The sequence below is a fragment of the Mobula hypostoma genome, chromosome 17 (genome assembly GCF_963921235.1).
Source record: "Mobula hypostoma chromosome 17, sMobHyp1.1, whole genome shotgun sequence".
NCBI lineage: Eukaryota > Metazoa > Chordata > Chondrichthyes > Myliobatiformes > Myliobatidae > Mobula > Mobula hypostoma.
This window is the reverse complement of record NC_086113.1, coordinates 1,676,779-1,704,258: the sequence shown is the minus strand read 5'-3', so window position 1 is coordinate 1,704,258 and position 27,480 is coordinate 1,676,779. Positions and strand designations below refer to the sequence as shown.

At 41.8% G+C, this 27,480-nt stretch overlaps 1 protein-coding gene across 6 annotated transcripts in view; it reads right to left on the bottom strand.

Annotated features, from left to right (window-relative positions):
- LOC134357782 (protein PALS2-like) overlaps positions 1-26,994 on the bottom strand; it is a 207,159-nt gene extending 180,165 nt beyond the window's left edge. For 5 of the 6 annotated variants that reach the window (XM_063069426.1, XM_063069429.1, XM_063069425.1 and 2 more), the window contains exon 1: positions 26,796-26,994. The gene's annotated coding sequence lies outside the window, so the exon portion shown is untranslated. Of the gene's footprint in view, positions 1-106; positions 123-26,795 lie in introns of those variants that run through there. The other variant, XM_063069427.1, reaches the window with a different exon arrangement.
- Positions 26,995-27,480: the final 486 nt, after the last annotated feature.

The window sequence follows — 27,480 nt, the reverse complement described above, 5'->3', positions numbered from 1 at the left end:
TCTGCCTATCACCTGTCCAGCTCTCGGCTCCATCCCTCCCCCTCCTGTCTTCTCCTATCATTTTGCATCTCCCCCTCCCCCTCCAGCTTTCAAATCCCTTACTCACTCTTCCTTCAGTTAGTCCTGACGAAGGGTCTCGGCCTGAAACGTCGACTGCGCTTCTTCCTATAGATGCTGCCTGGCCTGCTGCGTTCACCAGCAACTTTGATGTGTGTTGCTTGAATTTCCAGCATCTGCAGAATTCCTGTTGTTTAAGAGTAATGTGAGCTGCCTTAATGACTATCGCCCAGTAGCACTCATATCTACGGTGATGAAATGCTTTGAGAGGTTGGTCATGGCTAGAATGTCCTCCTGACTCCGTAAGTGCCTGGACCGACTGCAATTTGCCTATCGCCACAATAGGTCTATGGCAGGTACAATCGCATTGGCTCTTCACACAGCCTTAGGTCACCTGGACAATACAAACATCTATGTCAGAATGCTGTTAGTTGACTTTAGCTCAGCATTTAACACCACCATTCCCACAGTCCTGATCAATAAGTTACAGAACCTAGGCCTCTGTACCGCTCTCTGCAATTGGATTCTTGTCTTCCTAACCGGAAGACCACAAACTCTGCAGATTGGTGATAACATCTCATCCTCACTGACAGTCAACACTGGCACACCCCTGGGGTGTGTGCTTAGCCCACTGCTCTACTCTTTTTATACCCATAACTGTGGCTAGGTATCACTCAAATGCCATTTATAAGTTTACTGATGATATACCCATTGTTGGCAGAATCTCAGATGGAGATAAGAGGGTGTTCAGGAGTGAGATACACCAACTACTTGAGTGGTGTCGCAGCAACAACCTTGCTTTCAACATCAGCAAGACCAAAGAGATGATTGTGGACTTCAGGAAGGGTAAGTCGAGGGAACACAAGCCAATCCTCAGAGGGATCAGAAGTGGAGTGAGCAATTACAAGCTCTTGGGTGTCAAGATCTCTGAGGATCTGACCTGGTCCCAAAATAACAACGCAGCTATAAAGAAGGCAAAATAGCAGCTATATTTCATTGGGAGTTTGAAGAAATTTGGTTTGTCACCTAAAACACTCAAACTTCTATAGATGTACTGTGGAGAGCATTCTGACAGACTGTACCACTGCCTGGTATGGGAGTGGGGAGGGTTCTGTACAGGACTGAAAGCAGCTACAGAAAGTTGTAAAATTAGTCAGCTCCATTTTGGGTACTAGCCTCCGTAGTATCCAAGACATCTTTAAGGAGCGGTGCCTCAGAAAGATAACATCCGTTATTAAGGACCCCCATCACCCAGGCCTCTCTATTACCAAGTACACCCTTGCCAGAAAACAGCCCATCCCAACCCATAGCTGCCAGATCCTTTATAATTGGCCGTCCTCCAATATAGAATCTCAACCTGCAGACCAGACCTACCTTTTTCCATATTTACTCTGAAACTAGATCACGAGATACAAAATGCTCCCCGACACAAACTTCTGGCATTTGCCCTGTCTCATTCCTTAATAGGTATTGCACCCTCTCATTGGGACTTCAATGTACCGATGGGACAACGCAGAATAGTTCAGCATAGACGGATGGACCAAAGAGCTAATTTCGGTGCTGTAGTGCTCTATAACTCTTAATTAAAGCAAAATATAGTACAAAAGGTTTTGTTCTACTTTGGCACCACCTGTTAATATCCAATTTAATTAATAGCTATGAAAATTACCACTGCTCCAAGTCTCTCAGTTCTCCCTGGATTCAGGCTTGAATACTGCTATATTGTTGCAAGTGGCGACTTTCTGATGCGTCACTAAACCACATTTACAGTTCACATGTTCAGGTGAATGTAATGTTAGAGAGAGCACCAGAAACACAGCATGCAGGCATATATTTTATGTGTCCAGCACATAGCTTCCATTACATTGACCAGTTTAAAATACAAGAATGGAGACAGTTCTATTATTTCTGAGGCAGAATGTCATTTTTAATAAGCAATTCTACTTGTAAAGATTCTAAAAATAAACATTATAAAGCAATTCATACAAATTCTTAAGAACACATCATACCATACATAGTGCTGATCCACACACTATCACAGACACAATTACTGAAATGACTTGCATTTCATTTTTTTAATATGCTAATTAAAGTGGTACAACAACAACAGCCATTACGCATTATTCCATTTAAACAGCAAAAGAACAAGAGAATTGAGTTGGTCGGTATTTTTGCTCCCACACTCCTCCCTCTTTTTCCCTCTTTACCTGGCATCTCTCTCCCACTACCGTTATTACAAATGGAAAAATGGAGGTGGTGAAACAGCTCTACATGGCCTGCCTAACAAAATTGCTAAACAATTTGCTTCATCAGCATTCTTACTTCTCCATCCATCTCTCGGGATTGATGATTTATTCCACTCCAATCCTATGGTCTGAGTTAAATGATGAGGCATTTTGAGACCTGCTGACTAAAGTAATGGGGAAGGAGTTATTTGACAGACAGATGGATAGTTTAGATGAAGATGCCCTCCAACCCCACCTGTACAAGACTTTACTGAGGCTGCATCTGGAGTGGTGTACACAGCTCTGGTTGCCAAACTTTAGGAAGGATGTGCTTAAGCTGAAGAGGATACAGAATGGATTCACAAGGATGTTGTCAGGATTGGAGGTGAGTTATAGAGACACTAGATAGTCAAAAAATCAGAGTACGACAGCACAGAAATAGTCCCTTTGGAGGTGAGTTATAGAGACACTAGATAGTCAAAAAATCAGAGTACGACAGCACAGAAATAGTCCCTTTGGCCCACCTGGTCTGTGCTCACCTAGTCTGCCTAGTTCTAGCTACCTGCACCCAGACCATAGAGTTCCATACTCCTCTCATTCATGATTGGGCTGGCTTTCCCTGGGGCAAAATACACTGAGGGGTGACTGTGTAGAGCATTATGAAATCAGGAGGGGTGTAGTTCAGATGCTTTGTCACTCTTTGTTCCCAGGCTACAGGAATGAGTCAAAAACAATAGGGTACAGATTTGAGTGGAGGAGGAAAAATGTAAAAGGGACTCAAGACAAATGTTTTACACACAGGGTGGTGGGCATGTAAAATGAGCTCCCAGAAGGGGTGGCATAGGCATGTACAATCACAGTGCATGAAAGAATTTGGACTTGTATATGGATAGGAAAGATGCAGGGGTTCCCAACCTGGGATTCACAGAGCCCTTGGTTAATAGTAAGGCTCCATGGCATAAAAAAGGTTGGGAACCCCTGATTTAGAGGGACATAGAGCAAATACAGGAAGACTGGTCAGTATAGGGAATTGTGCTGCAGGGCCTGTTTCCATGCTACACAACTTTGTAACACTAATTAACCCTGGGCTAGCACCTCTGCTGGGGGCTTGTCGTGTCCATTCTGGAACAGTTCACTCACATTTGATCTCCACCAGACACTCAGCTCTCACCTGGATTCCAAGTAGTTGTTTGCACGCTCCAGTGGCTGCACCCTGGTACACAACTTTGACAGGCAGGCTAAGCCAGGTGAGGTTAGCTGCTGGACCTCATACCCCAGTGAGATAGGGATATGCCTGTCCTAGCATGTGAAGTCAGCTGCAGCAGACCAGGTGGATGAGATCTACAGTGAGATCCAACAGCCAGAAAGGTGGTACTGCAATGCCTGTGAAGAGCGAAGGGCATGACAAGATACAGAAGATGTCATAGTCATCCACTGCAACCAAGACCCCCGTTTGTGACGCTTGTTCGTGCAACTGGACCTGGACTTCTGAGGTCAAGAGAGTGGAAATTACCCAGAGCAATGGTTTAAATAAACTCCCACTTTTAAAAACTCCCCCGCACAGGTCTCCTGTCATCATTGTACACAATGTACAATCACTGTGCGCTTCAAATATGCCTTAAGTTTCTCAGTGTCATTCCAAATGCTCCTCCTCTGACTGAACAAACATGGCCAGGGATTCACAAGACTGGGTGAGAATGCTGCATTTTTCCCTTCTTTCCATCTAATGATCTGATATAGAAGGAGAGCTTCGACAAGGATAATCTGAGAAGTTTTCAGATGAGTTCTTAGGGTACTTGGAGACACATGATAAAATAGGTCAAAATCAGCATGGCCTTAAGAGAAAGTCATGCCTGACAAATCTGGTGGAATTCTTTGAGGAAATAACAAGCAGGATAGAGAAAGGAAAAACAGTGGATGTTGTGTACTTGGATTTTCAGAAGACCTTTGACAAGGTGCTGCACATGAGGCTGCTTAACAAGGTAAGAGCCCATGGTATTACAGGAAAGATACTAACATTGATTGAGAGGATTAGCTGATTGACAGGGCACAGAGAGCGGGAATAAAGACAGCCTTTTCTGGTTGGCTCCTTAGTGATGTTTTGAAGGGGTCAGTGTTGGGACTGCTTTTTTTTAATGTTATATACGATTTGGATGATGGAATTATGGCTTTGTGGCCAAGTTTGCAGATGATACGAAGATAGGTGGAGGGGCAGGTAGCGTTGAGGAAGCAGAAAGGGTGCAGAAGGACTTAAGACAGATTAGGAGAATGGGAAAAAAATGGCAGATGGAATACAGTGTCAGGAAGTGTATGGCCATGCACTTCAGTAGAAGAAATAAAAGCATAGACTAATAAACTCTTCTTGGGCTTCCAGTCGGGTACAGGTATCGATTTTAACTAACGTTTTGGTGGTAAACTCTGCCTATTCATCAGGAATGATGCCTGGGCATGCCTAGTCCATTGGTATTTATACCCCCATCATCTGCCCCTCCTGGTTGGTTAGTCCTCATCCAATCAGGTTTCTCCTGTCCCACCTTATTTATAATCGAATTTCAGTTCTTACTTAGAGCGAGATCTCCATCTTTGTTAAAATTCTTTTCTCTAGTTTTATATCAATGGTTTCCTTCACCTGGTGGTCCCAAAATTCATTGGCGCAGCACAGTAGTTTTGTGCCATCAAAGTTAATCCTATGGCCATCTGGTTAACAACGGATGGTGCAATCCGGGTCATATTACGATCGAGGAACGTGTTTGTAGACCGGATATTGAACTTCTTGCTGTTGGACTCCGGCCATATTCCACTGAGATACAACACTGGGCGTCACAGGAGGTTGTTCCTGCCTGTGGCCATCGAACTTTGCAGCTCCTCCCGTGGATACCCTGAGCCAATAGGCTGGTCCTGGACTTATTTCCATCTGGCATAGTTTGCATTTTGTTGTTTGATTGTGTGTGGTTTTTGTATTGCTATATTTATGCTCCATTCTTGGTTGGTGCTGCTGTAACGAAACCCAATTTCCCTCGGGATCAATGAAGTATATCTATCTATCTATTGCAATGTTCTGCTGCTGCCAATTTCCCTGGGTAACCCAAACGGATACACCTCCTGTGTTTGTTGCCTCCCAGGAGGGTCTGATGTATGCTGCTCTGCACCAGAGAACCTGTAATAAACGCCATTCGTTTCAAGAGGACTTGAATACAAAAGCAAAGATGTAATGCTGAGACTTTATAAAGCACTGGCGAGGCCTCTCTTGGAGTATTTGTGAGCAGTTTTGGGCCCCTTATCTAAGAAAGGATATGCTGACATCGGAGAGGGTTCAGGGGAGGTCCACGAAAATGATTCCGGAAACGAAAAGGTTAATATACGAGAAGTGTTTTATGGCTCTGGGACTGTTCTTGTTGGAATTTAGAAGAATGGGGGGGGGGGGAGAGAATCTCACTGAAACCTATCAGATGTTGAAAGATGTTCAAAGACCTAGATAGTGCGTATGTGGAGAGGATGTCTCCTACGGGGGGGGAGGGGGGGACAGAGAGAGAGAGAGTCTAGAACCAGAGGACACAGCATCAGAGTAAAGGAATGACCATTTAGAATAGAAATGAGGAGAAATTTCTTTAGGCAGAGAATTTATGGAATTAGTTGCTACATGCGGCTGGGGAGGCCAGGTCATTGGATGTATTTAAAGCAGAAGCTGATGGATTCTTGATCATCAGGGTATGAAAGAAATGTTCCGGCCTTGCCTGCGGGGGTCTGCACCAAGAATCAGTCCCATCCAACTGGTGGCCAATCATCCTGGCAAGGTTTAAAAGGGCCACAAATAGTGGTTGTACTCCTCCATGCACATCTCTTAGCACTGCTCAAACAATGAAGATCATGTCCATTGTGCATTCAGTAAATTCAGGGAGCAGCTCTTCAGCCACTGGGTGGAAACACTGATGGCTTTCCATGCGACAGACAGCAGAGTATCACTCTAATTACTGTGATCAAAGGGATTCTGTATCTTAATAGGGTCTCTTTGGTCCTTTGCCTATCCACTTCTCAGTTGTAGATGAAATTGCAAATATGGAACTGATGTTAGTCTTTGCCGAGTTTAAAACTTCAGCACAACAGGATAAAGTTCAGAAGATGCGTACCTAGGAGCTTTGTGAGCTGTCTGCAACGTCGCCATTGGTCGCTGGCGCCATCTTGCAGACTTGAGGAGGCCATGCTAACTCAACTGTTAAAATTAATAAGTCCCTATATGCTATACAGTGATAAACAAGTTCAAGTTCATCGTCATCAACTGTATACATGCATACTGCCAAAGGAAACAACATTCCTCTGGAACAAGGTGCACAACAAAGTACATACAGCTTACACACAACACAGAAAGTAAGATTACCACACATAAACTAACAAATAAGGTGCATTTACAACCCAGGTTACCCAGGTCTCATCATGTATGAAGCACCAGTAATGTACACAAAACACAACTGTGTTTTTTTATACATGAAGAGGCCTGGGTGATGGCAGGGAGTGCACGAGTCTAGATATATAGTCAAGAGTGATTCCCAAGAAAGACAGTTATGTCCCCCAAGGTGGGGGGGGGGTTAATGAGAAATAGCAGCACCCTAACTTCTTTTTTCAATATTTTTATTAATTACTTGCATAGATGAACACAAAATATATTATGGTATTATGGAAACAGAAACAAGATTGAATTTCCCCATAACTATGTATTGTAAATTAGATTATGAGAACACTCAGTCCTCTTCTGTTGTCATTTAGAAATGCAACCATAATATTGAAAAGGTATATTTTATTCTAATCTAAAGCAAAATCAAAACCCCATAACAAGTAGAAACAAAAGAGAAAAAACAGGGGAAAAAAGCTGTTTGATTAAAAGAAAAAAAAATCTGACCTATAGTCGTAAATTTAAACATATAATAGTCATCATCATTGCTGACCAAATCGAAAATTGAGAAAGCAGTTCCAAAAAGATCCCCATAATGTGAAAATATCTTGTTTAGGTATAGAAACAGAACACCTTATCTTCTCTAGATTTAAACATGACATAACATCAATCAACCAATGGGCATGAGTAGGTGGAGCAGCCTCTTTCCATTTAAGCAACAAAACTCTTCTGGCTGAAAGAGCAATAAAAGCCAAAATATGCAAATCATTCGGCTTAGGAGTAAAATTATTTCCTCCAACAATGCCAAACAAGGCAGTCAGAGGGTTGGGTTTAAAGTTTACTTTAAAAAGCTCCAAGAAAGTTTGAAATACTTCTTCCAAAATTTATCAAGCTGCGGGCAGGACCACAAATATGAATTAGTGAGGCCTCTTCGACATTGTACATATTACAGTAAGGAGAAAAATCTGAGTAAAAACGAGAGAGCTTATCTTTAGTCATATAGGAGCTATGAACCACTTTAAATTGTAAAAGAGAGTGACGCGCACATAACGTAGAGGTGTGAACAAGTTTAAAAATTTTATTCCAGGTATCCTCATCAATTGAAATCTGTAGGTCATGTTCCCAGAGGTTTTAAATTTTTGTCTAACTTCAGACATGACACCTGACCAATCATTAGTAGAGCAGGCACTTCCACAAAAAAACAACCAGGGTGAGGCACTGGAATGCAGGAAGAACCATAGCTCTGCAGGCAGTGAGCACTTGTCATCACAACGTGCCTGAAACTTGGCACTCTCATACGACCTTTACCAACGAAACAGACATTATTAGGGACGCATAAATTAGCAACCAGGGTGCCCAACAGTTTCTCTCGGCTCACAGTACAAAAAAAACTCATGCAATTTACACTTGGCAAGTCTACAGAAAACAGGTCACGTAACGATACAGCACTGGCAGGAACCAATCAGTGAACCTGCAGACTTGAGGCAGCCATGCTAACTCAAATGCTAGAACCTTGAAGTGTTTAAAGCAACCTCAGCTTTATAGTCCTGACGAAGGGTCTCGGCCTGAAACGTCGACTGCGCCTCTTCCTATAGATGCTGCTTGGCCTGCTGCGTTCACCAGCAACTTTGATGTATGTTGCTCAGCTTTATATGTGCAGTCGAGAACCATATTTGGGCACTAAGAGACCTTACGTGATTGGTCAATTACACCCATTAGGCTCTAACCTATAGCCAGGGAAGTAATGACTCCCTCCTGTTAGACAGTTTGAGGTAATTTATTTTATTATTCTTTCTTACTTCTCTTCTAATATTTGTATATTTGTAATGCTGCTATGAAATGTCATATGTTGAAAGATTGGAGTGTGACTGGGCTTGTATACACTGGAATTTAGAAGGATGAGAGGGGATCTGATTGAAACATATAAGATTATTAAGGGATTGGACACGCTAGAGGCAGAAACATGTTCCCGATGTTGGGGGAATCCAGAACCATAGGCCACAGTTTAAGAATAAGGGGTAGGCCATTTAGAACGGAGTTGAGGAAAAACTTTTTCACACAGAGGGTTTTGGATCTGTAGAATGCTCTGTTTCAGAAGGCAGTGGAGGCCAATTCTCTGGATTCTTTCAAGAAAGAGATGGATAGAGCTCTTAAAGATAGTGGAGTCGAGAGATATGGGGAGAAGGCAAGAAAGGGGTACTGATTGTGGATGATCAGCCATGATCACAGTGAAAGGCGGTGCTGGCTCGAAGGGCTGAATGGCCTACTCCTGCAGCTAATGTCTATTGTCCATTGAAACTGTAATTTCCTTTGGGATCAAACGGGGTAGCTTGCCAAACACCAGCTCTTTCCCAACTAACATTCAATTCCAATCTGAATCCTTCTCAACGTAACTTTCACTATTGTAATTCTCTTTATCTTCACCTCGCCGTTCCTTTGCGTGCCGCTACCATCAGTCCATCCATGTCAACTCGCTGCCATCATCAACATCCGATAGGCATTCCCAGTTTGTGTTCATTTTTTATTTTAACTTATTACCATTAATGATGGTGAAATACATACAGCAGATCTCTATGAGTCTGAAGGTGGCGAAGCCTTGAATTCTATTGCTGCTAAGAAACAGAAACCACAGAAAGTGTGTCAATACAATGTTACGTACCTGGAGTGTGGTTTTATTCCATTCTCGTCACATCAGCGACACCCCTTGTGTCTTACTTGTAATAACGTACTGTCTAATGAAGCCATGAAACCATCAAGATTAGAGGAACACTTCTGTAAGACACCCTGAAAAGGCTACTTAAAGTATTACTCAGTATACTTAAGGTATTTACTCAAATGAAAGAAGCATTTGAAGTGTTGTATACTCGAGTTATTTGCCAAAAAAGCTAAATGACCTTAATAGTGGTCTCATTGCTTCTTATAACATTTCCAAAATGACAGCAAAATATGGAAAATCTCATACAACTGGTGAAAAATTAATAATGCCTGCTGTATCAGAAGTGCTCACCACTGTTCTCTAAAAGGATATTTCAAAATCAATTCCTCTGAGTAATAACTCTGTAGCTCGTCATATTGATGAAATGACTGAAGACATTGAGTATCAACTACACACAGAGTTACATAAAACAGAAATTGGGATACAACTGGACGAGTCAACTGTGCAAGACAAGGCACTGCTAATGGCATATGTATGGTTTATCAAAAATGGAAAAAAAGCTTATGAAGAGATTCTCTTTTCTAAAAGGTTGGAAACAATACATGGAACTATGATGTTGTGGCCATTTACAGAGACTCAGATGTCTCAGGGGCAGGAATGGCTGCTGAGTTTGCTAGGCTTTAGATATTTCAAAAAGGACAGGGAGGGAGGCAAAAGAGGTGGGGGTATGGCATTGCTAAAAAGGGACAGTATCAGGGCTGCAGAAAAGGAGGAGGTCATGGAGGGAGTCAGTGTAGGTAGAAGTCAGAAACAGGAAGGAGGCAATAACTTTTCTGGGTAGACCCCCCCCCCCAGTAGTGACAGAGACATCAAAAAGCAGATAGGGAGGCAGATTGTGGAATGGTGCAATTATAATAGGGTTGTTGTGATGGGTGATTTTAACTTCCCTAATATTGACTGGCATCTCCTTAGAGCAAGGGGTTTGGATGGGGTGGAGTTAAGTGTGTTGAGGAAGGTTTCCTGACACAACATGTCAAACTGTCAGGAAGGGCAGGCAGGTGATAGAACTTAGTTGCAGCCACCAGGTTAAGTATCAAAACATTAGGGATGCAGAATCAGAAAGGATAGCAAATACAGTACATGATCTTGTTACATAATTACAGATTGCCAGGTATGATGTTAGGGCCACCACTGAATCGTGGCTGAAGGATGGTTGTAGTTGGGAGCTGAATGTTCAAGGTTACACATTGTATCAGAGGGATAGGTAGGTAGGCAGACAGAGGGGTTGGTGTGGCTCTACAGGTAAAGATTGGCATCAAATCAGTAGAAAGATGTGACATAAGATCAGAAGGAGTTGAATCCTTGTGGGTTGAGTTAAGAAACTGCAACAGTGAAAGTACACTGATGGAAGTTATATACAGGCCTCCCAACAGTGGTTGGGAGGTGAACCACAAATTACAACAGGAAATAGAAAAGGCAAGCCAAAAGAGCAACGCTATGGTAGTCATGGGAGATGTTAACATGCAGGTCAATTGGGAAAATCAGGATGGTAATGGAAAACAAGAGTGAGTTTGTTGAATACTGATGAGAAGGCTTAAGAACAATTTGTCACTGAGCCTACTAGGGGATCAGCTATACTGAATTGGATTATACATATACAGTTATGTAATCAACTGGAGGCGATTAGGAAGCTTAAGGTAAAAGAACCCTTAGGAACCAGTGATCACAATATGATTGCGTTCAACTTGAAATTTGATAGAAAATAAATCTGATGTAGCAGTATTTCAGTGGAGTAAGGGAAATTACAGTGGTACAAGAGAGGAGTTGGCCAAAGTAAACTGGAAGGAGCTGCTGGCAGGGATGTCAGCAGAGCAGCAATGATGTGAATTTCTGGGGAAAATGAGGAACGTGCAGGACATGTGTATTCCAAAAATGAAGAAATACTCAAATGGTAAAATAGTACAACCGTGGCTGACAAGGGAAGTCAAAGCTTTTGTAAAAGCAAAATAAAGAGCATACAACAAAGCAAAAATGAGTGGGAAGATAGAGGATTGGGAAGTTTTTAAAAACCTACAGAGAGCAACTAAAAAAAAGTACTGGAAGGGAAAAGATGAAATAGGAAAGCAAGCTGGCAAATGATATCAAAGTAGATAGTGAAAGTTTTTTCAAGTATGTTAAAAGAGAAATGAGAGTGAATATATGACTGCTAGAAAATGAGGCAGGAGAAATAATAATGGGGAACAAGGAGATGACTGATGAACTAAATGAGTATTTTGCAACAGTCTTCACTGTGGAAGACACTAGCAGTATGCCTGATGTTGTAGTGTGTGAAGGAAGAGAACTGGGTGCAGTTACTGTTACAAGAGAGAAGGTGCTCAAAAAGCTGAAAGACCTAAAGGTACACAAGTCACCCGCACCAGGAAATGCACCCTCGGGTTCTGAAAGAGGTAGTGTTAAAGATTGTGGTTGCATTAGAAATGATCTTTCAAAAATCATTGGACTCTGGCATGGTGCCAGAGGACCGGAAAATTGCAAATGTCACTCCGCTCTTTCAGAAAGGAGGAAGGCAGCAGAAAGGAAATACCAGTTAACCTGACCTTATTGGTTGGGAAGATGTGTTAGTCAATTGTTAAGGATGAGGTAATGAAGTACTTCGTGACACAGGACAAGATAGGACAAAGTCAGCATGGTTTCCTTCAGGGAAAATCCTACCTGACGAATCTGTTGGAATTCTTTGAGAAGATTACAAGTAGGATAGGTAACAGGGATGCAATGGATGTTGTATATTTGGACTTTCAGAAGGCCTTTGACAGGGTGCCACACATGAGGCTGTTTACCAAGTTATGAACCCATGGTATTACGGGAAAGTTACTAACATGGTTAGAGCATTAGCTGATTGGTAGGAGGCAGTGAATGGGAATTAAAGGATGCTTTTCTGGTTGGCTGCCAGTGACTAGTGGTGTTCCTTAGGGGTCGGTGTTGGGACCACTTAATTTATGCTGTATATAAATGATTTAGATAATGGACTAGATGGCTTTGTTGCCAAGTTCACAGATGATATGAAGATTGGGGGAGGGACAGGTAGTGTTGCGGAAACACCTAGGATGCAGAAGGACTTAGACAGATTAGGAGAATGGGCAAGAAGGTGACAAGTGAAATACTATGTTAGAAAATGCATGGTCATGCACTTTGGTAGTAGAAATAAATGTGCAGACTACTTGGGAGCCCTTGTGCAGAACACCCTAAAGGCTATCTTGCAGTTTGAGTTGGTGGTGAGGAAGGCAAATGCCAAGTTAGCATTCATTTCAAGAGGTCTAGAATACAAGAGCAAGGATGTGATGCTGAGGCTTTGTAAGGCACTGGTGAGGCCTCACCTTGAGTATTGTGAACAGTTTTGGGCCCCTCATCTTAGAAAAGATATGCTGGCATTGGAGAAGGTCCAGAGGAGGTTCACAAGGATAATTCCAGGAACGAAAGGGTTATCATACGAGGAACGTTTGATGGCTCTGTACTCGCTGGAATTCAGGAGGATTTGGGGGGGGGGGGGGCGGGGTAATCTCATTGAAACCTCTCAAATATTGAAAGGCCTTGACAGAGTAGATGTGGAAAGGATGCTTCCCATGGTGGGAGAGTCTACGACAAGAGGGCACAGCCTCAGGATAGAGGGGCACCCTTTCAAAACAGAGATGCGGAAAAATTTCTTTAGCCAAAGGGTGGTGAATTTGTGGAATTTGTTGCCACATGCAGCTGTGGAGGTCAGGTCGTTGGGTGTCTTTAAGACAGAGATTGATAGGTTCTTGATTGGACGTGGCATCAAAGGTTACCGGGAGAAGGCTGGGAAGTGCGGTTGAGGAGGAGGGAAAAAAAAAATGATCAGCCAAGATTGAATGGCACAGCAGACTTGATGGGCCAGATGGCCTAATTCTGCTCCTATGTCTTATGGTCTAACACGTAGATAAGCCAATTAGAGGAGAGATTGGACTTGACCTGCTACTGGGAAATGAACCTGGTCACATGTCAGATCTCTCAGTGGGAGAGCATTTTGGGGATAGTGATCACAACTCTCTCTCCTCTACCGTAGCACTGGAGAGGGATAGGAGCAGACAACTTAGGAAAACATTTAACTGGGGTAGGGGAAATATGGTGCTATTAGGCAGGAACTTAGGAGCAGATGTTCTCAGGGAAATGCACAGCAGAAATGTGGCATATGTTCTGGGAAAATTTGCATGGTGTTCTGCATAGATACAGGGAAAGGATGGTAGGGTAAAAGAACCACGATGTATAAAGTATCTAGAAAATCTCGTTAAGAAAAAAAAGCTTACGAAAGGTTCAAGAAACTAAGTACTGTTAGAGCTCTAGAAAATTACAAGGTTGCCAGGAAGGAGGTTAAGAATGAAATTAGGAGAGCTAAAAGGTGCCATGAGAAGGTTTAGTTAACGGGATTAAGGAACACCCCCAAGGCATTCTACAAGTACGTGAAGAGAGGATGAGCCGTGTGAGAATAGGATCACACTGGTGTGATAATGGAAATGTGTGCATGGCGTTGGAGGAGGACTTAATGAATGCTTTGCTTCAGTATTCACCAGGGAAAAGGACCATGGCAATTGTGGGGATGATTTACAGCTGACTGAAACAGTTGAGCATATAGACATTAAGAAAGAGATGTGCTGGAGCTTTTGAAAAGTGTTAAGTTAGATAAGTCGCTGGGTCCGCATGAGATATATCCCAGGCTACTGTGAGAAGCGAGGGAGGAGATCGCTGAGCCTTTGGCAATGATCTTTGCATCATCAAAAGGAACAAGAGAAGTACCAGAGGATTGGAGGGTTGCAAATGTTGTTCCCTTGTTCAAGAAAGGGAGTAGAGATAACCCAGGAAATTATAGACCAGTGAGTCTTACTTCAGTGGTGGGCAAGTTGTTGGAGAAGATCCTGATTGGCAGGATTTATGAGCATTTGGCGAGACATCATCTGATTAGGGATAGTCAGCATGGCTTTGTCAAGGGTAGGTCGTGCCTTATGAGCCTGATTGAATTCTTTGAGGATGTAACAAAACACAGAGATGAAGGTAGAGCAGTAGATGTAGTGTATATGGATTCTGTAAGGCATTTAATAAGGATCCCCATGTGAGGCTCTTTCAGAAACAATGACACATGGGATCCAAGGAGACCTTGCTTTGTGGATCCAGAATTGGCTTGCCCACAGAAGGCAAAGGGTGGCTGTAGATGGTTCATATTCTGCATGAAGGTCGTTGACCAATGGTCTTCCGCAGGATCTGTTCTGCTTCCCCTCTTTGTGATTTTTATAAAAGACCTAGATGAGGAAGTAGAAAGGTGGGTTAGTATGTTTGCCAGTGACACAAATGTTGGGGGTGTTGTGGATAGTCTGGAGGGTTGACAGAGGTTACAGCACGACATCGATAGGATGCAGAACTGGGGTGAGAAGTGGCAGATGGAGTTTAACCCACATATGTGTGAAATGGTTCATTTTGGTAGGTCAAATTTGAAGGCAGAATATAATATTAAACACTCTTGGCAGTGTGAAGGATCAGCGAGGTCTTTGGTCCATGTCCATAGGACACCTAAAGCTGCTGCACAGGTTGACGGTGTTGTTAAGAAGGCATATGGCATATCGGCCTTCATCAACCATGGGATTGAGTTCAAGAACTGTGAGATAATGCTACAACTATACAAGACCTTGGTTAGACCCCACATGGAGTACTGTGTTCATTTCTGGTGACCTCACTACAGGAAGGATGTAGATACTATAGAGAGAGTGCAGAAGAGATTTACAAGGCATGGAGGGTGTGCCTTATGAAAATAGGTTGAGTGAACTTGGCTTTTTCTCCTTGGCCATGAGATCCACGGAGGATCAGAGGTGACTTGATACAGGTGTATAAGATGAAGAGAGGCATTGGTCGTGTGGATAGCCAGAGGCTTCTTCCCAGGGCTGAAATGGCTAACATGAGGGAGCATGGTTTTAGAGTACTTGGAAGCAGGTACAGAGGGTTGTCAGAACAAGTTTATCCACATAGAGAGCGGTGGGTGTGTGGAATACACTGCCAGCAATGGCAGAAGTGGATACAATAGAGTCTTTTAAGGACTCTCAGGTAGGTACATGGAGCTTAGAAAAATAGAGGGCTATGTGTAGGGGAATTCTCGGCAATTTCTAGAGTAGGTTACATGGTGGCACAACATTGTGAGCCAAAGGGCCTGTAATGTGCTGAAGATTTTTATGTTCTATATTCTATGTTAAATATCAATGGAGAATCAGTCTACAACAAGCTCAGAACATATAGAGGATAAAAGTATTCCGACTTGCAACATGATTTTCTGTGCAACAGATGGAGCACCATATATGACAGGTTGCCATATTGGTTTAGTGGCATCTACGCAAAAAGAAATTCCAAGTCTGTTTGTAATCCATTGTGTAATTCATCAACATCTCACAGCCAAAAATCCAGGCCAGCGATTTTTTTCAAGCACAACTCTTATAATATCCGCTATCAACAAAATCAAAGCTCAACCGTTAAATAGCAGGATATTTCATCAGTTATGCCAAAATAACGATGAAGAGTTTGAACGCTTGGTTCTTCACACTGAAGTGCGCTGGCTGTCAAAAGACTGATACTTAAAATGTTCCTGTGATCTTTTTGACATCATGACTGATTGCTGCTCAAAGTTGACAAGAGGTTGGAAAAAAAGATTGAACTTCTATGTGAAGATGTGGCATACCTAACCAATCTGAGAGACAAAATGAATATTCTAAATATGAAACTGCAGGGTGAGAGTTTCAATTTAATCCATGCAAAGAGTGCAGTGTCCACTTTTCTCAGAAAATTGGAAACGTAGAAGCAAAACATTGGGAGAAGAATGTTCTGTTTTCCTGAATGGAAAGTATGGCACTCTCTTCCACAGATGATGATTTGCAGGAGTACCTGCAGTCACTGAAGAAGGATTTTCAGAATCAACTCAAGGATTTGAATGATCAGGAAATTCTGGACTGGGTAATTAGCCAATTTTTTTTTGTAAAGTAGAAGAACAGGAAAAGAGCTTGCAAGAAATTATCAAAATTCAGAATGATGAAGAAGCAAAACGTGCTTTTTCAAGAATGTTGGCTTTGTGGTATGTGGCTACACTGTCACATGAAGTTTCCTGGTCTTTGGAGAAGAGACAAACTGCTCTTCCTTGTACTTCCATCTTCCTAACTTGTTGAAAAGGGCTTCAGTGCAGTCAACCACATGTTCACAGAAAGCAGAAACTATTTGGACATTGTTACACGTGGGGACTTGAGGCTTTTGCTGTCACAACTTAAACCAGATATTTCAACTCCTGTTAAAAACTACCAAGCTCAAGGATCACATTGATATCAAAGCTGCTGTTCAGCACACAAGTCTGTGTAAGTTAGGTTTAAAGGCTAATGAAAATTTAAAGCAGAACTATTTTTCTCATGTTAGTATATGGTAGACATGTTTTTTTTTACACTATGCAGGGGCCAGAAAGTATATTATGCTTAAGAGGAGCGTTGGGCTAAAAAAGGTTGTGAAAAACTGGTCTACAACAACAGCCAAGATAATTTTGTGCAGCATAAATCTGTCAGCATGTTCATGTTGACCAGACATTTGGTTAATACTTTTGAGTATGTACTTCACATTCCGATTCAAAGAGGAAAATGGTGTCAATATTTTTCTACCATCTGTTGGCACATTAGGTTTGTTATGGTTGTGCATATGCTGGAGAACACCTACTTTGTACTCAACTGTATAAATTGCTTCAGCTACCAAGCTGTGAAATGCAAATGCTCACAGAAAACCAAGTATTATTATTCCTAATTGACTGTAGTGCTGGTGTACTCCCAATTTTTTAAAAAATGTGGAATTATAAATCTTACTGGAAATACCACATAACATGCAATGATAGCATTAGACATTGTTAGCTGCCTGAACCCTTTTTACATGCACTTTTTCCAATAAGCATCCTGGAGGGATATTCTTCTATATTTGAACATTTATTGTTTCCAGACATGATCACTTTACAGGAAGAGTGTGAAAGCTTTGGAGAGGATGCCAAAGAGACTCACCAGAAATTATAAAATTATAAGATAAGCTGGACCAGGGGTTCGCAATCTTTTTTATGCCATGGACCAACATCATTAAGCAAGGAGTCCATTGACCCCAGGTTGGAAACCCCTGGGCTAAAATGCCAGTCTTTTTCTCAGGGTGGAAATGCTAAATATTAGACGGCATTGATTTAAGGTGAGAGAGGAAAGCTTATATAGCAAGACTAGGCAGTTGTCAGTGAAGTGGTAGAAACAGATACAATGTCCAACAGGCATTTAGACATATATGTAAAAAGGCAAGGGACACAGGGACGTGAACCATTCCAGTTCCACGCTCCGGTCGAGGGGCCCACTCCCGTCCCACGCTCTGGCCGAGGGGCCCACTCCCATTCAGTATTGTTCTGTGTTCTGTATTGCAAAAAAAAAATCCTGAAGATATTTGCAACTTATCCACATACTTTTCATTCAGATCTTCTATTAGTACTAATAAATATACACAGTAAAAGAACAATATTCCTTTTAACTTCCTCTTTGGTACAGATTACAGATGCCAACTTTAATTTTTGGTATTGATAAAATTTTGCCAATAGTTCCCTAGTCAACAGACGGCTCTCTACTTCAAAAGGAGCAGTTAACTTGAAGTTAAAATGCACCTTATATACCTCTATTTTTTCCCAAAGCAAACAACACACTAGGCAAAAAGAAAAAAAATGCAAAACTTAACAAATATCTAAATATTATTGACATCCATTTTAAACAGGATTGAAAATTTACCTGCAATCTCAAACACCTGGTCACAAAGAGAAAAGTTATGACCATTGTTTACATTTATATGAGACACTTCCTTAATTACTAGAATAATTCCAAGATGGGTATTTTTTCAGAATCAAATTTATTATCAGCCTTATACGACATGAAATTTGTCATTTTGCAGCAGCCTTGCCTTAATGAAAATTCCTTCAGTGCTTTCAATTTTTAATCCAAACTTTGAAACTATAAATCCATACTGAAAGCAATCATATGCCATCTAGTACTATAGATGTACCAAGACACTATGACAATAGGCAACCTAAATGGAGACGTTCAAGACTAGTCCTTCTTTACAATGGACTCTGCTTTAAATACAGGTCCAATCAAACACTGCACACGACAACTAACTTCACGTGAAACCTCAACTTGTAGCCTCTGGAGAGACAAAGCTGCTTTTTCAACCACAAAAATAGCAATATAGTCCTTATAAAAATCTGGTAATCTCATGTTGTAAAAAGAGAATATGGCTTGCCATAGACCAAATACCTTATTTTAGAAAGGATGTGCTGAAACTGGAGAGGGTTCAAAGGAGGTTCACGAAACTGATTCCAGGTTTGAAAGGCATGAGAGGGCACGGTTTTAAGGTGCTTGGAAGTAGGTACAGAGGAGATATTAGGGGTAAGTTTTTTTTTTACGCAGAGAATGGAATGGGCTGCCAGCAACGGTGGTGGAGGCAGATACAATAGGGTCTTTTAAGAGACTCCTGGATAGGCACATGGAGCTTAGAAAAATAGGGGGCTATGGGTAACCCTAGGTAATTTCTAAAGTAAGTACATGTTCGGCATAGCATTGTGGGCCGAAGGGCCTGTATTGTGCTGTAGGTTTTCTATGTTTCTATGTTAGTCAAATAAAGAGCATCTGATGGCTCTGGGTCTCTACTCCTTGGAATTCAGAAGAATGAGGAGTGACCTCATTGAAACCTATCGAAAGGTGAAAATCTTAATCTAGTGGATGTGGAGAGGATGTTCCCTATGGTGGGAGAGTCCAAGACCAGAAAGCACAGCCTCAGAATAAAGCAGCATCCTTTTAGAATGGAGATGAGGAGGAATAGACAGAAAGAGGTGAATCTGTGGAATTCTTTGCTACAGGCAGCTATGGAGGCCAAGTTTTTATGTATATTTAAGGCAGAGGTTGATAGATTCTTGACTGGCCAAATCATGAAGGAATATAGGGAGAAGGCAGAAGAATGGAGCTGAGAGTAATATTAAATCAGCCATGATAAAATGGCAGAGCAGACCCGATGGGTAAAATAGCCTAATTCTACTCCTATATCTTATTGTGTAAACACAGTAAATCTGGTATACAGATACCATATACAGTAAACCATACAGAGTAACTCTTGGCAATCTTATGTTGTAAAATCAGAACTTGGCTTGCTATAAACCATATACAGTAAATACTGTAAGAATCCAAAACACTGCTTAAAATCCACCTACAAACTGAGAAAAGCAGATGGCATTACTTAAAAATATATACTTACCAAACTTCTGATCTATAATAAAATTTGCTAGCACCAATTTCAGGAGTCAAAACATTGAAATTGTGAAGAAGGATGTCATTTTAAGAATCAATAAAAAGTGTAAACTATTACTTTGCTATACAATTGCAAAGGTCAAAATTACATACATCAAGTGCATACTGTACATTCACTACAAAAATCTCAGTAATCTTTAAAAGATAAACTCCAAAACTGACACTCTCACAATGCTGTTCAGACACCAGGAAAACAAATCTGTACCCCTCAGTATGCCGAAAACTACCATACCAATAGCAAACAATATCAGTTCTACTTGCCATATTTTTGGTATCCCTTTCAATTTTCTCCTCTTAAATACCAAACAATCAGTCCTCACACAGGCCTCAGCTTCCTCCTCTGCAGCCCAAAGAAATTCCACCACTAAATACTATTTTATTGTTTCTCTTTAGAAAACATTATGAGCCATTAAAATGCTGAGTTGTATATTGTACTCTTGGATGAGCAATCCTTTAAGAGATTATTTCTTAAACCATACTGTTTTCTCTGGCAGAAGGTACATGTACTGTACTATACAGGCATTAGACTATGAATTGCAAAGAGTTCTGCTGAAATTCTTGTCAGTTAACATTCTTCTTTCAATAATCACTTAAATTAAGTGTCCACTTATCCCATATCTGATTACAGAGCCTGAGTTATTGAGCATGGAAACAGGCTTTTTGGCCAACCACATTTGCCGACCACTGCTGCATGACTGTGAGAAACTGGCAACTCAGTTTACACCTGGTCTAGCTGTAGAAAATAAAATGAAGCACAGTATAAAACAACAGCTAATTGCTTACTGACCATTTTGCAAAAATGAGACCATAGAAGCTACAAAGTGTTTACCAGGTATGTCAACATAACCCAAGTCTTCCAGATTATTTAGTGCATGTGCTGGTAATGCATAGTTAAGCAAGCAGGTAAAATGAGTGACAGATATACACAGCTGTGATGGATTTATACAAGTCTTGATCCTATGACACAAGATTATTCTGCAAAATAGGCTGAAATAGTACTGCAGACAAGCTGTGGTGAAATCCAAAAATTTGAGGTGCATAGGGACTTGGGAGTCCCTGTGCAGGATTCCCTATAGCAGGGGGTCCCAACCTGGGGTCCACGGACCCTTTGTTTAATGGTATTGGTCCATAGCATAAAAAATATTGGGAACCCTTGCCATAAAGGTTAATTTGCAGGTTGGTGGTGAGGAAGGTAAATGCAATGTTCGCATTCATTTCAAGAGGACTAGAATATAAAAGCAAGGACATACTGATGAGGCTGTATAAGATACGCAAGGTCTCACTTGAAGTAATATGAGCAGAAAGGATGTGATGACATCGGAGAAGTTTCAGAGACCATAAGACGTATAGGAGCAGAATTAGGTCATTTGGCCCATCAAGTTTTCTTCGCCATTTCATCATGGCTGATCCATTTTCCTCTCAGCCCCAATATCCAGCCCTCCTCCCATAACCATTCATGCCCTGACTAATCAAAATTCTATCAATTTCTGCCTTAAATATACTCAATGACTTGGCCTCCATGAATTCCACAAATTCACCACTCTCTGGCTAAAGAAATTCCCCCTCTATTCAGAGGCTGTGCCCTCTGGTCATGGACTCTCTCACCATAGGAAACATCCTCTCCACATCCATTCAATCGAGGGCTTTGAACATTCACAAACAAGAGAAAACCTGTAGATCCTGAAAATAGATGAGTACAGATGAAATGAATCCATTTAGAAAATAGTCTACACTTTTATTTTCTTCTACCATGCATTTTCTATCTCCCATTGTAATTTGTAGATCACATCTTTGCCTGTACATAATTCCCATCAGGGTCTCATTACCCTTGCAGTTTCTTAACTCTACCCAAAATAATTCTACACCTTCCGATCCTATGTCACCTCTTTCGAATGATTTCATTTCATTTTTCAACAACAGAGCCACCCCATCCCCTCTGCCTACCTGCCCGTCCTTTCGATACAATATGTATCCTTGGATGTTAAACTCCCAACTATAATCTTCTTTCAGCCACAATTCATGGATGTGGGAAATTAAGGGGAGGTTCACGAGAATCATTCCAGTCTTATCGTATGAGGAGTGATTAATAGCTCTTGCTGGAATTTAGAAGAATGGGGTGGGTGAATCTCATTGAAACCTATTGAAAGGCCTAGAAAGAGTGGATGAGGAGAGGATATTTCCTATAACGGGAGTCGAAGATCAGCGGACACAGCCTCAGAATAGAGTGTGTTCATTTAGAAAAGAGATGAGGAGAAATTTCTGTAGCTAAAGTGTGGTGAGTCTGTGGAAGTTGTTGCCACGTAGCTGCAGAGACTGGGTCACTGGGTGTATTTAAGGCGGAGGGTGATAGGTCAGGGCATGAAAGGTTATGCAGAGTTATGGAGAATGGGGTTGAGGGGGAAATGGAGTAGTCATGGTGAAATGGCAGAGCAGACTTGATGGGCTGAATGGCCTAATTCTGCCCCTATGGCTTATGGAAAGGCCTGCTTTGAATGGGATTATGGCAAAAAAAAAATGCATATAAAAACCATCCGCTCATAAAAACCATTTACAGCCGATATGTGGGGACACAATTTTGGAGTGATTGCAGAAGGATGTCAGAGGCAAGTTCTTTACACAGAGCAGTGAGCGCTTTGTAAACACTACCAGGGTGGTGGCAGAGGCAAATACGTTGGGGCATTTAAGAAACTCTTAGATAAGCACATGGATGGTATCAAATGCAGCACTATGTAGGAGGGAGAATTAATTGATCTTAGGGTAGGTTAGATATTCAGCACTAGGGCCTGTACTATGTTGAAGTGTTTAATCACCAAAGTAAAACCTTTGTTAATAATGAATTTTAAAATATTTCAAATAGTAGATGTTTGGAGTATCTTGGGAAGGTGCCCTGGAATGCAAGCAGCAGTTAATGTGGTGGTATAATGAGACTAGGGAGGAAAACTAAGAGCTAGACTCTAAACTAACTGGTCAGGTTTCAGGGCAACACCCAAAACCAGAGTGTAGCTCACAGGCCAACAGAATAACAAGCAGAAGTAAGGAGATGAGCATGATTGTGGAAGCTCCTAAAGATGATGACAATACATGAATTCCTGTTGCCATATTAATGCAAATGAGCCCTGGATCTGAAAGCTGTACTGAAAAGCAATGGCATTTTAAGATATCTGTGATGAGCAGCTGGAAAGATGAATGGCAACACACATCAAAGTTGCTGGTGAACGCAGCAGGCCAGGCAGCATCTCTAGGAAGAGGTACAGTCGACGTTTCAGGCCGAGACCCTTCGTCAGGACTAACTGAAGGAAGAGCTAGTAAGAGATTTGAAAGTGGGAGGGGGAGGGCGAGATCCAAAATAACAGGAGAAGACAGGAGGGGGAAGGATGGAGCCAAGAGATGGACAGGTGATTGGCAAAAGGGATATGAGAGGATCATGGGACAGGAGGCCCAGGGAGAAGGAAAAGGGGGAGGGGGGAAAAAACCCCAGAGGATGGGCAAGGGGTATAGTCAGAGGGACAGAGGGGGAGGTGGGGCATTAGCAGAAGTTAGAGAAGTCAATGTTCATGCCATCGGGTTGGAGGCTACCCAGACAGAATATAAGGTGTTGTTCCTCCAACCTGAGTGTGGCTTCATCTTTACAGTAGAGGAGGCCGTGGATAGACATATCAGAATGGGAATGGGATGTGGAATTAAAATGTGTGGCCACTGGGAGACCCTGCTTTCTCTGGCGGACAGAGCGTAGGTGTTCAGCAAAACGATCTCCCAGTCTGCATCGGGTCTCGCCAATATATAGAAGGCCACATCGGGAGCACCGGACGCAGTATATGACCCCAGCCGACTCACAGGTGAAGTGTCGCCTCACCTGGAAGGAATGTCTGGGGCCCTGAATGGTGGTAAGGGAGGAAGTGTAAGGGCATTTGTAGCACTTATCCTTGTAAGCGGAACAAGTGCTACACGTATTTACATGGAAAGATGAATGGTTCACTCTGATGAGGACTCAGAAGATATTCAACTTTTCAAGCTTCTCAAAAGAAATTAACAGAACCATAAATAAAAGCTAACACTTTAAGAACTGACTCAAAGCATGAGAAGCAAAATAAAACTATTTTATGTAAAGTGTGAAGATGGTATGAGCAGTTAACTTGGGGTGGGAAAAATAGGAAATGCTAAGTTATTAGGCCTAGCCAATTAGACTGCATAATCTTTTCAAGTCTACACTTTTCAACATAACCAAGTAGTAAGAGTCCTAGAGATGGGATACAGAAGAAAATATCAAGCATATCAAACTTGATTGCCAAATCTTTGTTAATAATTACACAGTATTGTTGATGATTAAAAATAAGATTGTCAACCTCTTTAAAAAGGAACCTAAATTAAGGAATATCAAATTTCTAACCCAAATTGAACATGCAACAGTTCGTAACAAAATATTTTAAGTCTTTAATGAAAAACATAGAATTCTACAAACTGTTTATAAATGGACTACAATTCATTTATTTTAAATACTAACTTATTAACAGTTTCAGGAGAAATTAGTTCTTGAAACTTCATTCTAAACAGAGGCTAGTTTCAGAGAATATTCTTTTTTTGCATATAGAACAATACAATACAGTATCAGTTAAGATGCCAATCCCACTGATCCCATCTGTCTGCACATGGTCTATATTCCCTGCTTGTACACATGCCTGTCTAAATACCACTTTAATACTTAGTGTATCTGCCTGTGCCACTTGCTGGCAAAGCGTTCCAGGCACCTACCAACTTTGATGAAGTGTCTCAGCTAGAAAGGTCAACTGGAAAAAAAGTTTACTCTCCCCATTAATGCCAACTGACCTGCTGGGGTGTGTGTGTGTGTGTGTGTGTGTGTGTGTGTGTGTGTGTGTGTGTGTGTGTGTGTGTGTGTGTGTGTGTGTGTGTGTGTGTGTCTCTCAACAGTTCCAGCACCTGTATCATATCTTGTGTTTATGACCTACCAAATATAACCAACAGTATTCAACATATCCACTCTGGGAGAATAACTGACTCTGTAGCCCATTTATGCCTCTCATCATTTTATACACTTCCTGAAGGTTACACTTCAGCCCCCAAAACTCCAGGGAAAACAGTCCAAGCGTTTTTTTTATATTTAGAGATACGGCATGATTACATGCCCTTCTGGCTCAACAAGCCTGCACCACCGAATACACCTATGTGACCAATTAATGTAAGTCTTTTGAATGTGGGCTGAAACCAGAGCACCCGGAGGAAAGGAGGAAACACACACACAGTCATGGGGAGAACATATAAACTCCGTATAGACAGTGGCAGGAATTAAACCCGGGTCACCAGAACTGTAATAATGTTACACTAAATGCTAGGCTACCGTGCCAGCACCCCCATGTTTGTCCAACCTCTCCTAAAACTTCTGAATCCAAACAACATCCTGGTCAACCTCCTCTGCATGAAAGGCAATTAGCAAGAGTGGAAAAGAATGCTTAAAAGATGCTGAACGGTATAGATCTTCAGAATCAAAACATGTTGTAAATGGAGGAAATTAGGCTTCCAACAGCATGAAATTGAATATCAAAAGACATGCCAGTATTATCATATTCAATCAAGGAGAAAGACATTAAATTTATTACAGATAATGCCCTTTAGTCTAAAACCACATGATGCCACCCCATTTTTGTGTTTAATATGTACATGATTGTCAACCAGATTGCAAAATGAAAGTATAAAGAGCATTGGAAATAAACAAGAAAGATGTTGAAAGACTTTGGACTACATGGGGATATAGGCGCTGAGTGAGCATGAAATGACTTGTAATCAGAATAAAAAGCAAAACTATTTTTAAATTATCTGTTGCATACTTATTTCAAATTCATCTAATTATTTTAATATATTGCAAGTCTAAATTTTGAAAATCACACTATTAATCCAGAATGCAGAAATGACCTTCCATTAAAACTGAATAACAAAAGGTCATCAACCTGAAATATTAACTGTCTGGCAGATTCTGCTTGTCCTGTTGAGTACTTCAGTCATTTTCTTTATTATTTCATTATATATAGTATTTCGCATATAATATTTTAATTTTAAGGCTACAAAATGCCAGACCCATAAATTAAAGTACAAATTATTGCTTCACCTTCGATGAAACACATGCGGGAAAGAAAGAGGGCAGCATTCAACAAAGCACAGCCATCAACACTAATTATCCGCCACCGTCAACACCCACCAAGAAAACAATGCCGGTAACAATTTCGTCAACATTAATTGAATACACATTAAAGGAAAACGTGCAAATATACCTAAAAATACCTGGATTTATAAAGGATGAGAACGCCCACTTTTAGGAACAATGCCGTGTACAATTCATATTATCCAACTGCTGATTAAAGCGATTGAGTTAAATTGGTATTTAATCACTAAAGCGATTTTTCTGCTCGACACCGAAGGTGAATGCAACAGGGCAAGAACACCCAGAAGGCAACATCATGTATTACAAACAAACCGCTGTTGAGAATTGCAGTGTTTCTCCCAATAGTTGTAAAACCGGACGCATCCACAGAAAATATGTAACCTGGAGATAATTTATAGTAAGTTACCATGAAGTCATTCGAACACACCAAGAACAACCTCATCGCTTCAGGTAACACATCCATGTAAAGGCTATACAAGATTAATCCCAGTTTTAATTGTACACGTGGATTAATTTCCAGGATTTTATTCAGTGACCTGGCGTACTCTATTTCCTGAATGAGGAAGCACGCACACACACACACACCCCCTAGACTGCCCTAGTGACGGGTGCCAGTATTACTAACTGCACTCCATACAACATTATTTAACACTGTTACCATCAACGGGACGGGAGTTAAAACGCATCGGAGCGGGTCACCCTTCACACCGCTCTCCCCAACCCCAAAAGTAACTGCACACTTCCACATCGGAAAATACCGGCTTAGTCCCTTTACACGGATATAAAAATGATCACACGCACAACCACGAGTCAAAGGAGGATGACTGGAAAGGAACTGAATTGAGATTGGGTTGGAAGGGGGAGATGAAGCCACGAGTATAAATACAACAGCAGGACTGACCTGTCCCTTCCCGGGTGTGGGAGCGTGCGCTCGGTCCGGTCCGACAAATGGGGCAAAGCTGCCGCCTTCCGCGGAGCCGGGCAGGCGGGGTGAACGATCGGGCTCCTCTGACAGAAGATGGCGAGGAAGGGACAGCGGCAGCGGCACCGTGACGGAACGCGGCGTCACGTGGTGCTGCCTCCGCTCCGGCCTCGCGCGGGAGGCGGGAAGGGTGAAGCCCGGGCAGTCACAGTGCGCATGCGCTCGGAGTGCGGGGCCGCGCTCGTGAAGCGGCGGCGGTCGAGTGAGTGCGTTCTATTGACCGGCCGGATTTTAATTATATCATAACTATAGCTGCTGCTATAGGTGTTTGTGTATGAGCGTACAACCTGTTTTCGTTCTGAGAGCGGTGGCCATATTTCACTCGTGCCGGAGAGTCTGGGCAATAGGGCTGAAAGTGGTCGGGGCTGCTTGTTGTGAGTTCTCTTCAGTCAAACGGTTCTTCGATTGAATGAAGTAAAGGGGAAAAAAGCCCCCACGAATGTTACCCCGAAAGCTGGTAACTGTTTCACCTCGCACTCTCTCAATGCAGTGCAGTAATGAATTTTTTTTCCTGTGTAAAAATTGTCAAGTTTTACACTGGACCATAATAAACTAATACATCAATTTACTAAATGGTGGAAATAATACCCGTTGCCCTGTGAAT